Source organism: Microtus pennsylvanicus, chromosome 1 (genome assembly GCF_037038515.1).
Source record: "Microtus pennsylvanicus isolate mMicPen1 chromosome 1, mMicPen1.hap1, whole genome shotgun sequence".
NCBI lineage: Eukaryota > Metazoa > Chordata > Mammalia > Rodentia > Cricetidae > Microtus > Microtus pennsylvanicus.
The window spans coordinates 204,144,740-204,158,575 of NC_134579.1; the positions used below are offsets into that span (position 1 = coordinate 204,144,740).

A 13,836-nucleotide genomic window follows, 5' to 3' on the forward strand; every position below is an offset into this window, starting at 1 on the left:
GAGTTAGTAAACTCTAGAAAACTCTGGCTTTAGAAAAATGCCCAAGAACCCATAGGGATGAACCCAGATGAGACCCTAAGCAATGGAGGAGAGGGTGTCTGAACTGACTTTACCCTGTAGTCAGACTGATGATTATCTTAAATATCACCATAGAGCCTTTGTCAAACAACAGATGGAAACAGAGGCCATGACCCACACTGGACCACTGGAATGAACTCCCAAGAACCAGTTGAAGAGTGGAGGGAGAGAGAGTATGAGCAAGGAATTCAAAACCATGAAGGGGTCATCCACTGAGACAGTTTGCTTGAGCTAATGGTAGCTCACCAATTCCAACTGGACTGGGAGTGAATGAGCATAGGAACAACCAAGCCCCTCTGAAGGGGGTTGACAGCTGGGGCAGACTGAGGGGCCACTGTTGTAAATTTAAAGTTATATTTGTTATAATATATACATGCTTCTGTTCTTGTTTAAAATATTGTAGCCATACAATATATTATATACTACTGAGGGAAACCATAAGAAAGACTTTGGTAAGAGTTTTTATATTGTCTAAAAAGTGGGAAAGACTTTGGCATATTGTCTGGAAAGCGAGGGGAAAATCAGGAGTCTGAAAGAGTGAAGAGAGGAAAAATGGAATGAAGGTATATAAAAAAAGTTATAGAAGGTCAGAAGTTGATGTGAACTATGTTTGCTGTGGTTTCTCATACCTGCAAATACTGAATGTGCTTGTTTTGTTGAAGTTTGCCAGTGTAAGGTTTTTTGCAAGCATGGAGCTGAGACAGAAATGGTTTGCATATTTTTCTTGTCCCTGGCACCCATCACTGCTGTGGCCACATTTGTGGGCCTGACTTGTGAATTTATCTCTGAGCTCTGGTTACTGGATTTGGATTAGCAGAGATTTAGATGATTTTTTTGGTATAGATAATGTTAAAACTTTTTTATGCTGTTCTTTATTGAAAAGTTGGGTCTTGAGTTGAATTATGACTCTTCCTTTGCTAGACCCATGCTTATTTAAAAGTTTCCTCTGTCACTCTGTCAGTCTGAGCCCCTGACATAATGACAAGGAGAAGAAAACAAAACAGAACAGAAACATTCTGTAGCTTCAGATTTATAAGTTTATTTCGTTAGATACAGTAAAAAAAATCTGTTAAAATTAACTAGTGTTACTTTACAACTAGTTAAAAGTTGACTAGTAACACTGGGAATTGATAACTTAAAATCTATGCATGGCTAATTTTAAAGAAACCATAGGCATGATTCCCTTTAAATTTTGGATTGCCACTTTGCTAGAGTTAAAAAAAAAAGGATGCTGCATGATTTCATCGACTTCTTGGTTAATGGTGACCATGTGGAGTGGAGGCAACAACTGATCTCTAAGATAGTTTGGATTGGGATAGACTTCTCTGTGATGACTCATGTCCTATTCAGAAAACAAGGTTTAAAAAAATGTATATAGGATTTAAAATATGAAAATTGCACCTCAATGTTTTTATACAAAAAAAATATACCTTGCTCTTTGTCAATTTAAGAGTCACCCAGGTGATGATGGTTATAAAGACATAAAGGAATCATAGGAAACAGCTGAATCTTACAAATGTATGGCAGGACTAGAGTCCCAAAGAATGTGTAGTTGCAAGAATGGACCTTAACAGTCTTAGAAATGCCCATACAAGGTGATAGTTACCAGAAGTACCAGCTACAGCGAAGTAGAACAGGCTGAGATATCAAAGACAGGCTATGTTTATGCTGTTGAAGATGGAGTGAAAGAGGTACGTTATTTTTGATATTGCAATAAGACATTTAAGAGATTTTAATTTTTTAAAAGAACAGTTTGATGTGGGAGTCTTCTGTTTTGTGTTGATTTCATTGGTTAAATAAAGAAACTGCCTTGGCCCTTTAATAGGACAGAAAATTAGGTAGGCAGAGTAGACAGAATAGAATGCTGGGAGAAAGAAGCCGAGTCAGGCAGTCGCCAGGATTCTCCCACTCCAGACAGATGCAGGTTAAGATCTTTCCTGGTAAGCCAGCTTGTGGTGCTACACAGAATATTAGAAATGGATTAGATCAATATGTAAGAGCTAGCCAATAAGAGGCTGGAACTAATGGGCCAGGCAGTGTTTAAAATAATACAGTTTCCATGTAATTATTTCGGGTAAAGCTAGCCGTGCGGAGCTGGGCGGGAACACAGCCCGCTGCTCTTATTACTACAACAGTTAAGGCTGTGGGACATCTGTGCTTATAAAATGTTTTATATTGCTAATATTTGAACTGAAAATAAAAGGCTAAAAATTAGGGTCAGAGCCATAAGCACCAAAAGCTCGCCAGAAACAGAAATGTTTATTTCCTGTGATGCAGAAGACAATAACCTGAGCAGTTTAATAGAGGGCTTGGAACAGTCTCCAAACCAATGAATCTCAGTCTTTTGAGTGTTGTACATGGTTAGTCTGAAAGACCCTCAGAGTGGTCCTTCCCTCAGGAGGAGACCCCTAACCCAATGAACAGTCAAGACCACTGGCTGCAATTAGCAAGAGGTTTATTGGGTGGGCACAGGTACCTGTGGGCGGCAAAGTCCTTTCGGAGGACTTGCGAGCCTGCAGGCTGGGAGAAGGTCTTTTTATAGGAAAAGGGTGGCAAAAGCAGGCATACAGTAGCAATGCATGGTTACAGGGATCTCATTGGTCAGTTCGAATGAGGCAATGGGTTCATTTAGGGACAAGTTCCCCAGAGACATGAAGGTCAGATAATAATAGCAGACTAGGCTACATGTAGTTTTTCCCAGAACTGTTAGTTCCCCTCCTAGGCCTGGTGTCTGACCTAGGACACCTGTTTGACCACCTAGGAGTACTGACTTTACCTTGAACTTACATTTGTTTGTGTGAAGGCTTTACAAGATGGCATTACAGCAGCTAAGCTGGGGTCTTTCAAGTCTAGGACCACCTGCATGTCAGATGTTTGAATTGAGATTCACAACATAGACAAAACTGTAGTTGTAAAATAACAATGGGAAAAATTTGTAATGGGGAGATCACTATAACATGGAAAACTATATTTAAAAGTCAAAGCATTAAAAAATGTAACTAATGTTTTAAAAACGTATTTCCTTGTTCAAGGTCTATTAAGGCTTAGAAATGTATGTTTAGCCTCCTTGTCTTTGCTAACTTTGTTGGGACTGGCTGCCCCACCAACCTGCCAAGTTCTCTTACCTCCTGCCTCCCTCCTACCTGCCTGGGACCTACAGAGGCCTCATGTGGTGGGACCGGCTGCCCCTCATGACCTGCTGCTGCTGACCCTTGGGGAAGTGAGCCATTTTAGCTAAACCATTACATTGGTGCTGACAGACTCAGTAGGCTCTCCCACCCGCCATCAGGACTCAGAACTGGGTTTCTCCATCTGCCTGAGCACTGACCTCTACATACACCACTGGCTTTGATGAGTTTTCCCCTTCCAGTCAGCTTAACTCTTTCTACGAACCCAAGGAATTGACCGTTGAGCTTCTGGCAACCCTCTGGTATTCCTAGAAATGGGGGAAAGTCCCTAACCACAGCCTCCACAGCTATGGTTGAGTCCTTTGCTGACATTCATCTCTGGTTGCTTCTCATAGCTAAAAATGTGAGCAGACCACCCGGGGTAGTCCTCCCGTGCGAGGAGGTGATTTTACTTTGGGACTTAGGGTCCCTCGGATGTTTTTTGTTGTTTGTTTCTGCCTCTTGAGTTCTCCCTTAGCACTGCACTCACTGAGTGGTACATTTATTTTTGGGGTCCAGGGCCCATCAGATATTTTTCTGCCTCATTACTTCCCATAGGAAGGCAATCCTGGGGCTGTCTTTGAGGTGATTTGGGTTTATTTTTGTTTTTAGATTTATTTTGTTTTTACTGAATGTATGTATGTGCACCACATATGGGTCTGGTGCCTTTTGAGGACTAAAGAGGGCATTTGGTTTCCTGGAACTGGAGTTGTAGGCAGTGGTGGGTCACCATGTGCGGTGGCTGACAATCAAACCTGGATCCTTTGCAAAGAGAACAAGTGCCCTTAACCCCTGTACCACCTCTGTAGCCCCAGTGGTTCAGTTTAAACAGTGAGCACAGGAATCGGGGTTTTCATGGGACAGCAGTTTCATTTACTTGGTCATCTGTTTTGTCTTTAATTATTAATATCCTGCCACATGTGGGTTAGTTAACCATCTATCTATATTTAGGATTTTGTTTTCTATCGACCATGACCCCCTTAGAAGTTATGTTTCAAGGCGTGTCCCCCCACTCATCAATGCACCGCTGTCCTTGATGTTATTGCCTCCTGACCATTCCACCTGACGCAGTTTTCTGTACCATACTGCTGGAATTCCAAGTTAGAAATACAGTTTCCTTGCCCTACCCAAGCCTTGAGCCATTATCATCACCATCCCTGCACTTCCAGCAATGCTGGTGCCCTTCTCCCTGGTCCTCACTGTGCTTCTCAGCAGGGATGATCCAGCATCCACAGACAGCATGGACTCTGCACACTTCCCCTGGAAATGTTTGCTGTTCCATTCACTCTGGCACATGCACTTCTCTGAGATTTTTGATCTCCACTCTTCCATTGCCAGCTTTAAGCAGTCTGGATATTCTTTGTCCTACTCACTGACCAGGTCCAGAAAACAATCACTCCATCACCCAAGGATCTGCCAATGTTTTGTTCTAGTATCATTCTATTGCTGTGATGAACACTCTACCAAAAGCAATGTTGTAGTAGGAGACTGCTTGTTAATCTCCCCGACTCTGCCTACTTTCTATATCTCTTGATTTCCTGCCTGGCTTTATTCTGCCCTGCCATATTTCCAAAGACAGTTCTTTATTAACCACTAGTAATAAAACATTTGCAGCATACAGAGAGAGGGGAAACCCACATCACAACATAAAGAAGAAACTGATTTATTTGACTCTTACTTCTATGTCATAGTCTGTCACTGAAGGAAGTCAGGGCAGGTACTCGGAGGCAGGCTATCTTGCCACACAGCATTATCTAGGACCAAGGAGCTCACTTCCAGGCCAAAGAGGCACAGCAGGAACCATGGAGGATGCTGCTTGCTGTCTGGATCACTAGCTCCTACATAGCTAGATTTCTTATCCAGCCAGAGACCACCTGCCCAGGGAATGGTAATGCCCACAGGGGCTGGACATTCCTTAATCATTTACAGTTAAAACACTCCCTCAATAGACACTTCTTAGGTGAGTCTAGGCTGGATCAAACTGGATAGAGCTAACCAGCAAAGATGTTCAAGTCTTTATTTTCTTTTCTTCTTTTTTCCTTTCTCTCTTTCTCTTTTGAATACATCATTCCAGAAGGGCTTCCTTGTTCCACAGGCAGAGACTGTCTCTGAACCCCTGCCTCGCATCCTAACCTCACCGCATGTTTCCTTTACAGATGCTGCTTCTCTTTGCTACAGCTTCACTCTTTGCAATCCAGGGTCTCAATCATGGTGGCACAAAATCCACAGCCAACTGATTGAAGAGACTTTTATATCCTGTGACAATTGCCATGTCTTTGGTCTTTTGGAAAGCAGACTGAATACCACAAAGACCTGGGAACCACAAGTTGACACTCTAATAGATAGAGCTGACCTGTTCAAAGAACAAGTGATTCACGTGAAGCAGGTGAATAGTAAATCCAAGGTAAGTTTCAAATGGCCCCATAGTAAAAAAATATAGCTCACAGGTAGAGTGCTTGCCTATCATGCATTAGGCCCTAGGCTCAACCCCATTGCTACAAAGTAAATAAACTATCAGATGGCCCCCTGAAGAAAAGAACAGGATTTGTGATGGGTTAAGAACATTCATTATTACCATGAAGGGGAAAAATGAATGTCTGGTAGTCCCACTAAAGAGTTCCAGCAGCAAGGCTAAAATGTGGAGGGTAGAGCAATGTCAGAGGATGGGAAGGGAGGAGGGTAGGTAGACAGGATTCATCAAGGCCAGAGGCTGATCTCTTTCCAATGGGCACAGAGCCCCTCTTTCTGGAGGCCAGGCTGTGTTGTTGGCATGAAGTAGATGGACATTACAATGGATCCTGGGACTTTGGCCTCAATGAACACAAAAGGGTCCATGTTGACTCAAGCACTGGAGAGTGGACTGAAGTTGACCCTGGATCCAGCCAGATGAAGGAGATGTGGGAGAAAGATAGAGAAGTAACAACTTTCTTAAAAATGACTTCACAGGGGACTGCAGGTCCTGGCTTAAGGAGTTCAAATCACTCTTGGAAAAAAACCTGGAGCCTACAGGTAACTGGGAAGAAGAGGAGAAAACTCACTGCAGATGGGGTGTGTGTGTATGTGTATATGTGTGTATGTGTGTGTGCCTCTGTGTGTGTCTGTGTCTATGTCTGTGTGTAATAACCTAATCACCCTGAGGTCTTGGACTGATAACCATTTTTTCTGTCATTCATTTCACTTCTCCTCTCCTATCTCATTAATTGTGTTTACATTGTTTACTCTCTGTGGTTCTCACTGGTTGTCACAGTCTGAGCATGCTTGTATTGGTGTAGGAGATCCTTCTCTATTTGTGTTGCTTTCATTAGTTAAATAAAGAAATTGCCTTGGTCTTTTAATATGGCAGAAACTTAGGTAGGTGGGAAAGACAGAACTGGATGCTGGGAGGAAGAAGGCAGGCAGAGAGAGCCCTGATGGAGTCGCCAGAGTCAGACATGCTGAATCTTTCACAGCAAGCCACGACCTTGAGGTGAAACACAGATAAATAGAAATGTGTTAGATCAGAATGTGAGAGTTGGCCAAGAAGAGGCTAGATATAATGGGCCAGGCAGTAATTTAATTAATACAATTTCTGTGTGGTTATTTCAGGGGCTAAACTAGACGGGTGGTGGGACACGGCCTATGTGATAATTTTAGGTGTAAGCTAGCTGGGCGGCTGGATGCAGCCTGCTCCTTTTGTTACATTGTATTTCCTGGCCTTTTCCTCATTCTGCTCTCTCTGTTGCTTTTCATCTCACCTGATGTTTCTTCTTCCCTGCCACCATCCTCCCAGGTCATCCTCATGCCTTCTCTCCTGCCAGCAGGAAAGATAAGGTCCCATCATTACCCTCCTTCCCCTACCATAACTTCATAAGGGAACACTCCCTTTCTCCCTTCCTACTCAGGACCCACCTAATAGCTGTTGCATGGCAAGGGTTGAGGGACTCTGTTACTGAATTACTTGAGGACCCAGAGGCTACGGTGAGATTTCCTCAGTTTTTTAAATTTCTTTGCAAACTTTTTTTATTGAGCTCTACATTTTTCTCTGCTCCTTTCCCTGCCTCTCCCCTCCCATTCAACCCTCTCCCAAGGTTTCTATGCTCCCAATTTGCTTGGGAGATCTTGTCTTTTTCTACTACCCATGTAGATTAGAGATTTCCTCAGATTTGAGGTTTGATCAAAGACGCGACTTGTGTTTCCACTTCAGCCTTGCCAACTACTGCTCCATATGTGAACCAGCAGCCTTTGTCTCTGGCCATCAAGCCCAACATCTCTGTCCTGCTATTAACCCTCCCTTGCTTCCTCCTACTGCTTCTCTGAGAGGAATCCTTGACAATGAAGGTACTGAGGGCAGTTTTGGTAGTGGAGTAAGGGAAAGATGACTGATCAGTGAAGAAGCCAGAGTATATTCCTAGAATCCCACTCTTGTCCCTCATCTATAGCATCTTATTGAGAAAGGAGGCAAGATATCTGGAGTATATGCTCAGCCTTGAAAGGACAGGAATCAAAATACAGACCAGTGGGAAATGAGCAGGGAACAGAGCAGGTAAGTGTTCAGAGCAGACTCCCAATTAGGAGGGTCCCATGATGCAGATGTGGAGACAACAGGAACACTAAAGAATGTGGTAGTTTGATTCAATATAAAATGAGAAGAAGATTGCATCCCACGGACAAAGATAAAGAAGATATAAATAAAGAGAAGGTTGAGTGGCAATACCACTTGCTGCTCATGGATCAGGCCTGGGTTCCATTCCCAGTACCCACAAGGCAGCTTACAACTATACAGCTCCAGGTCCAAGATATCCAACCCCTTCTTCTCCACAGACCCCAGGTATTCACACAGTGCACATACAGACTTGCAGCCTCACACTCATACACTTGGAATAGAAATGAGTTGAGCAGCAGCAGCAGCCTCCAGAATCCCTGGAGCAGTGTCCCCACTGAAGGCCGGTGGACTGAGCTACTGCTGGTGTCTACTCCCATCTGTGCTGCTCAGATGGACTTGGTTGGACTGAACAGTCACACCCATCCTGCCCTGAGTCAGGAAGCAGAGCTAGTCATCACCACTTTATTCTCATCTCCAGGTCTACAGCAGGGCCTGGGGCTCTGGGACAAGGGAAAGAAGGAGGAAGACAGTAGGGGATCCAGGATGGAGAGCCCAGGGATGATGGAGGAGGGAACTGAATGACCCTCAGTGAGGGTGGCTGTGGGGTGGTGATGACTGGTACAGGACACCCAGGAGAACTGACCCAGGCTCTCCTCAGACCCTTCAAACGATGTGTTTCGTTGCTGTAGGTTGAGGATGCTCCAGAGAAGTCGTGAGAGTTCATCTGGTGCCACCACTCTCCCTTTCCATCAGCCTCCACCAGATGAGTCAGGATGCTGCGGACACAGCATTTCATGGTCTTCACTCTGTGCAGTCACTTGGGCTTTTTCTTATCAACTTGTACTGTTTTCTTGGTGTTCCTTGGTAGAATTTGCCCTTAACATGCAATTACTTGAACTAGAGATCTGGAAAGAACATGGTTATGTACCCATCCCTAGCATAGGCCACAGGATAGTCAGATCTCCTTAGTTGAAATGTGGAGTTTTTATTCCTGTGTATATAATTTTTCAGTATCTAGGTCAGTGTAAAAAAGACTAGGAGGACCCCCACCCCACCTAAGACATTCAGCTGAGAGTTAAATTTTGTTAGGAATATTAATTTTTTTGAGACAGGGTTTCTGTGTACCTTTGGAGTCTGTCCTGGGACTAGCTCAGATCATGCTGACTTCAAACGTACAGAGATCTGCCTGTCTCTGCCTCCTAAGTGCTGGGATTAAAGCACCAGGCAGGAATATCAGTTTTGTAATAGAAATTTAATATAACCATGCTTTTTAGTCACCCTTCTCTATAACAAAAAAAGGAATGTATTTTTTATTTTTGTATGACTATATACAATAGAAAGGGACCATTTTATAACAGAAAAGGTAACATTTTATAATATTCACTAAGTAGTCCAGCAATGCCTACATAAACATTGGAGACAGGGAACTAGGAAGCTGCTTAGTCTGACAGGATGGCTGCCCCTGCAGTGACAATCTGGCAGTGAAAAGCAGAAGGTTCTGGGTCCTGTTGCTGGATCCACATCCTCCTGATGCAGGTTTTGGGTCAGTGCTGCTCTCCACTGTGCTTCTAGAGAACCCCAATTCAATTCCTAGCACCCACATGGCAACTCACAGCTGTCTATACCTCCTGTTCCAGTATGCCTGACATCTTCACATAGACATACATGCAGACAAAACACCAATGTACATAAAAAAAATTTTAAATTATTTTAGAAAACAAGGAAGCATGGTAAAAAATAGTACAGGTTGTGTTGTTCTATGCATAGTTAGGATCTGAGTAGAGGTCCATGTTTGGGGTCATAGTAGAGGCCCAAGTCAGTTGCCTTGTCTCTTTATTGATATCTGGCTGTTCTTTCCCTTATTGAAAGTGAGGAATTAAGTCAAGTGTGAGAACATACACCTTTAATCCCAGCCCTAGGGAACCAGAAACTGGTGGATCTCTGTGAGTTCAAAGGCAGCCTTGAACTGTCTCAGGAAACAAAGCTAAATAAATAAAAATAATGAAAGCAAGTAATTTAAATATCCTCAATTACCATGTTGATATGAATTTCTTACTTCAGTAATAAACATTTTCTTATTTGGAAGCTCTGATATTAAATAATAGACACTTAGAATTGGAGTATACTGTTTTTGAACATATCATTTTACCATTATGTAATGTCTTTATCTCTTGAAACCCCAAGTTAACAATATAAAACAAATAATACAACCAAAACATGAGGAAAGATATTTACCTTAATACGATATGCAAATGACCAATAAGCACATTAAAACATTCTACAGTATTTAGCACTAAAATATGTAACTCAAGATAACAGTGAGTTGAGCACTTCATGTGTGTTAGGGTGATTACTACAAAATAAATATTCTCAAGGATTTGGATTTGGAAAAATGATACCCCTCATGTGTTGTAATGTAAAGTGGTGGGCTGCTTCCCACCGCCCAGCTAGCTTAATCCCTTAATAATTAATTACATGGAAACTGCATTCATTAAACACTTCCTGGCCCATTAGTTCTAACCTCTTATTGGCTAGCTCTTACATATTTGTTTAACCCATCTCCATTAATGTGTATGGCCACTTGACTGTGGCTTACCGGCATGAGTCTAACCAGCATCCTTCTTGGAGAGGAGAGCCATGGCGTCTGCCACACTGCCCTCCTTCCTCCCAGCATCCAGTTCTCTTTTCCCCTGCCTATCTAAGTTTTGCCCTATCAAAAGGCTAAGGCAATTTTCTTTATTCAACCAATGAAAGAAACACATAGAAAGAAGGCCCTCCTACACCACTCATGTATTGTTGTTGGGGTATTTTTTCTTTCTTTTTCTCTTTCGTTTTTTCTTTCTTTTGATTTTTCTTTCTTTTTCGGGGGGGGGGGGCTGGCAGAGTCACACAATATAGCCTTGCCTGGACTGAAACTTGCTATGTAGATCAGACTGTCAATCTTATATCTTTCATGACTTTCAAGACTAGTAACACATCAATGATGCTTACACATTGTCAAGTTCAGCTGCCAGGTCAAGATGTCACCTGACCCCACTGATTTGGATTTCTATGTGCTGACTCTAGGGAAATACTTTCATATTGTCCCTTAGTGGTTCTGATCTTTTATTAATCACAGGTGATTTCCCACAGTGATGTGGGATTCTCCTCTGTAAGATATGGATATGTTTTAATACCATTGGTTAATAAAGAAGCTGCTTTGGTCTATGACAGGGCAGAGATGTGTGAGGGTGAACAAGGCTTAGAGTGAAGATATGGTGAGTCAGACCAGAGGTGGCAGGAGCATAGGGGGAACAAGGGTGTTGTTGGGGTTGAGGTAGAGAGTGTAGCAAGGGAAGGAGGGATGGGAAAAGAAGACTAAGTCAGTGGGGGCTGTGGTGGAGCAGAGGTTTGAGAGGGAGGAGAGAGATAAGACAGGGATGAGGGTGTGGTGAAGAACAGTCCGGTAGGCAGTATCACACCCCACCCAAGGTGAAGAGAGGGTGAGGATGGTTTGGGGGAGAGAATAGGCATTACGGGTTAGAGGTTGTAGGGTCAAGATAAAGGGGTAAAGTAGGGGAGCAGTGAGTGAGAAGTTGAGGACTGCCAGCAGAGAAGAGAGGGCCCTAAAGCTGGGTGGGTCTGGATTCATTTGGGTCTTTCATCCTTTAGTTTTCTTCTACTTGTTTTCCCAGTTGCTGGAATGAGTCATGTTCTTTCCCACAATGTAGCTTCTCTTGGAGGTACTGAACATGCTTCCCTCTGTGATGGCCCTCTCTCATCTCAGAATGCATGCTGGTTAAAATCCAAGCTAAGTTCTACCCAAGGTGTCTCTGATCAAGGGAGCATGTGAACTGGAGAGGTTATAGATGCTGGAGGAGAGCCTAAAACTGCCATGTTTCTGTACCAACCCAGATTCTAATTATATTTTATTTGTTTTTGTTACTTTTGTTTTTTCAAGACAGGGTTTCGCTGTAGCTTTGGAGCCTGTACTGGAACTAGCTCTTGTAGACCAGGCTATCTGCAAACTCATAGAGATCCACCTGCCTCTGCCTCCCAAGTGCTGGGATTAAAGGCGTGCACCACCACTGCCCAGCTTCTAATTACATTTTTAATATGTGTTCTTGTGTCCTCCCACAGGCAACTGTAGCTCTCTGGCCAGGGATGTTGGCATATGCCAGCTCTTGGGTGTGGAAGCACAAAAGGCCAAAGGTCATAGTGTTTGAGACTTTTTCTAGTTCATTCAAGGTTATTATACTTCTACCTCAAGCAAAAGTCCTACCTAGTTGTAAAGTAAATCAGTTCTGTTCTCCCAAAGCTATTGTCAACAGGTGTGGCTAGTTGCCAGACCTTGTGCTCCTGGAATTAGGGAGGTAGTTGGTTCCTACCTAAAACAAAAGTATAAGGATCCAACTATGTTCCAGTTCCCTTTATGGAAATAACTGGGATTTCACCCTGGGTGTGGTTTGCCTACAGAGTGTTTGGTCTAGGGCAGGAGTCTAGGGATGTAGCCTGTGACTTTCAACTTGTATGTTAATGTAGTCTTTTGTTTTAAAAAGTCTCCTACCTTTTGGGGCCAGGGGGCTATTAAGCTGCTGGAAAATTAAACATGGGAGAATTTTCAGTACTCACTGAAAAATTCCCTCCTGATACTATTCTATATGTTTCTGCATTTATTATTTTCATTCACATCTTCATATTTGTTACTATATTTCTAGATTCCTATGTCTCCACTCTGGAGAAAGGTATTTTTGTAAAGGCTGGCCCCTGACACTTGGGAAGCAGAAGCAGGTGGATCTCTGAGAGATCAAGGTCAGCCTGATTTAGATAGCAATTTCTAGGACAGCAAGATCTACGTAGTGCAACACCCACTCAAAACAGAAAAAGAAAAGAAAGGAAGAAAAGAAGGAAAGTAGGAAGGAAAGAAAGAAGGAAGGGAAAGGAAAATAATGTCATATATAAATAAGAAAAATAAAGTACAACTTTCCTTACTCATTAAAGAGCTCCTTTTGTATTGCAGTGTACAGATTGTTATACAGATTTACATCTCTTCAAACTGCAGAGAACATGTGACCTTGTGTGCCCAACCTAACCTGATACATCTACAGTGCAAACCCTATACCTAGGACTCAGGGAAAAGATGGAGGAAAGTGGTGAAAAGATTTTTCAGAGGCAGAGGGCCAGAATACTTAATGCCAATGTCTCCTAGCCACCACAGGGAAGCCATACCCATGAAATCTCGACAATATGACTGTCTAAGGAAGACCTGCATAACGACTGTATCAACTGACATGCCATTGTGAATAGGGAAAATTTTATAGGGCCCTGTCTCTACTTGATGAGCTATATGCAGACAGTGACTGCTGAGAGAGCAGGAATTAATCTGCTTCAATTACCAGTCCTCCAAAAGGTTATCCAACTACAGTTGGTCAGTGTTATGGTAAAAACAAAACACCATAGGTCCCTGAATGGCCCATGGGCCATGAGGGGCAGGAAATTCCAGCAGAAAGCCAAGTGGCAGTTCAGTTTCCCGAGTGGCAGCAGTGGGCAGCAGGCCAAGAGGGGTCATGAGTCCCAGGCAGGGAGCCATGTGGCAGGTGAGAGACAGAGACCCATTAGGCATGCCATGCAGAGTAAGTGGGTGTTTATTTAGTGTGTTATGGAAGAGATGAGGAAAGCAGAGAAGGGGAAAGAGCAAAGAGAGATAGAGAGAGAGAGAGAGAGAGAGATAAAAAGAAACAGCTGGGAGAGAGGGGAGGAGACACGGCGGCAGCTACCTCTTTGGGAGAGAGACAGAAAGAAAAGAGATCAGACTGAAAGCAGAAGGAAGATCTGCCTGCTTCTGCAGTGGACAGGGAGGGGTAGGGGGGATGGAGTGGGCAGGGCTTGTCTCTTAAAGGAACAGAACAGACCATTACATCCCCATTTCTTTTTTATAATAAAAAGGCAGGAGGTTAGGCACAACAGGTTAAAGAAATTGGGGCGGTATATTCTCAAGACTGTTTTCTGCTTATTTCTGGGCATTATCTT

General features: G+C 43.2%; 1 protein-coding gene across 5 annotated transcripts in view; it reads left to right on the plus strand.

Moving 5' to 3' along the window:
- Window positions 1-13,836, plus strand: part of Raet1e (retinoic acid early transcript 1E) — a 114,133-nt gene that overhangs the window by 67,881 nt on the left and 32,416 nt on the right. For 4 of the 5 annotated variants that reach the window (XR_012907922.1, XM_075949494.1, XM_075949511.1 and 1 more), the window contains exons 2-3: window positions 5,402-5,649; window positions 6,192-6,254. The gene's annotated coding sequence lies outside the window, so the exon portion shown is untranslated. Of the gene's footprint in view, window positions 1-5,401; window positions 5,650-6,191; window positions 6,294-13,836 lie in introns of all 5 variants that reach the window. The other variant, XM_075949504.1, reaches the window with a different exon arrangement.